Below are 2,091 nucleotides of genomic sequence, written 5' to 3'. Positions count from 1 at the left end.
CGCTGCGGTTGCTCCCCGTGCGGGTGGGTAGAGGGTGACGCCCCGCGACCCGCAGCGCCCCCTGCAGGAGAGGGACAGTTAGGGCGCGCGCGGGGGTGAGGGAGGGAGACTCTGGGGCTGGGGCTCACTGAGGGGGAGACGCTGGAAGGGGAGCTGGGGGTCAATGAGGGGGAGATATTAGATGGGGAGTTGGGGGGGGTCACTGGGAAGGGTCACTGAGGGGAGACACGAGGAGGGGAGCAGGGGTCACTGAGGGGGAGACACTAGCAGGGGAGCTGGGGGGGTCACTGAGAGGGAGACAGGAGGAGGGGAGCAGGGGGTCCCTGGGAGAGGAGCAGGGGTCACTGAGGAGAGACACTAGGAGGGGAGCTGGGGTTCACTGAGCGGGAGACATGAGGAGGGGAGCTGGAGGGGTCACTGAGAGGGAGACACGAGGAGGGGAGCAGGGGTCACTGAGGAGTAGACACTAGCAGGGGAGCTGGGGGGGTCACTGAGAGGGAGACAGGAGGAGGGGAGCAGGGGGTCCCTGGGAGAGGAGCAGGGGTCACTGAGGAGAGACACTAGGAGGGGAGCTGGGGTTCACTGAGCGGGAGACATGAGGAGGGGAGCTGGAGGGGTCACTGAGAGGGAGACACGAGGAGGGGAGCAGGGGTCACTGAGGGGGAGACACTAGGAGGGGAGCTGGGGTCGCTGAGGGGAGACATTAGGAGGCAAGCTGGGTGGGTCACTGGCAATGTTCCCTCTAATTTTTGACAGGCCGTGTGTGCAAAAAATTTCTTCAATGCAAATTTTTGTGCTTCTGTGCAAATTTTTGTGTGTACAGTGTTTTGCCATGTGCGCGGGGTTTACGATCTGTGTGTGCGCACACACACGCACAGCTTAGAGGGAACAATGGTCACTGGGAGGGGAGACACGGGGAGGGGAGCAGAGGTCAGTGAGTGGAGACACTAGGGGGAAACTGGGAGGGTCACTGGGTGGGCAGCAGGAGTCACTAGGGGAGACACAAGGAGGGGAGCTAGGGGTCATTGAGGGGAGACACTAGGAGAGGAACTGAGGGGAGCAGGGGTCACTGAGAGGGGAGTTGTGAGGACACTGATTGGAACTGGGAGGAGGGTGAAGAGACTACGGGAGAGAGTTGAAGGGGTGGATTCAGGGCAGCGTTGGGGGGTTTTTGGGAGAGTGTGGTTGGGTCTGGAGAAAGAGTCACTGGAGTATTGAGGACACAAGGAAGGTGAGCAGTGGAGTTGGACAGAGTGGATCATGGGGTTTGGGGTACTCTAGGGGAAGGACTAGGCAATGGAGACTGAATTCCCCTCTTCGCCCTACATATGGTTCCTTCAGGTCAGGGTTGAGGTATGCTGACAGGGAGGAAGAAGCTTGTATTTCCCCTTCTCAAGCTGTACCTGTTCTGTGGATAACAATCTGGCGCTTTCACCAGCACTAAACTATGCCCCTGCCCCCACCCCTGCACAAATAAAAGGTACTAAGCTTTCATATTTTCAACATTACTAACCATTTAGGTCCATAACCATTCCGTTCTACTCTGCACTGATTAGGCCTCAACTTGAGTATTGTGTCCAGTTCTGGGTGCCACATTTCAGGAAAGATGTGGACAAATTGGAGAAAGTCCAGAGAAGAGCAACAAAAATGATTAAAGGCCTAGAAAGCATGACCTATGAGGGAAATTGAAAAAATTGGTTTTGTTTAGTCTGGAGAAAAGAAGACTGAGAGGGGACATGATAATAGTCTTCAAGTACATAAAAGGTTGTTACAAGGAGGAGGGAGAAAAATTGTTCTTCTTAACTTCTTAGGATAGGTCAAGAACCAAGGGGCTTAAATTGCAGCAAGAACAGTTTAGGTTGGACATTAAGAAAAATGTCAGAGTGGTTAAGCACTGGAATAAATTGTCTAGAGAGGTTGTGGAATCTCCATCACTTGGGATTTTTAAGAGCAGGTTGGACAAACACCTGTTAGGGATGGTCTAGATAATATTTAGTCCTGCCTTGAGTGCAGGGGACTGGACTAGATGGCCTCTCGAGGTCCCTTCCAGTTCTATGATTCTATGATATTGTAACACAGATTTTCAAGCAG

The sequence above is a fragment of the Caretta caretta genome, chromosome 15, assembly GCF_965140235.1.
Source record: "Caretta caretta isolate rCarCar2 chromosome 15, rCarCar1.hap1, whole genome shotgun sequence".
Classification (NCBI taxonomy): Eukaryota; Metazoa; Chordata; order Testudines; family Cheloniidae; genus Caretta; species Caretta caretta.
Note: the sequence above shows the minus strand (reverse complement) of the source record.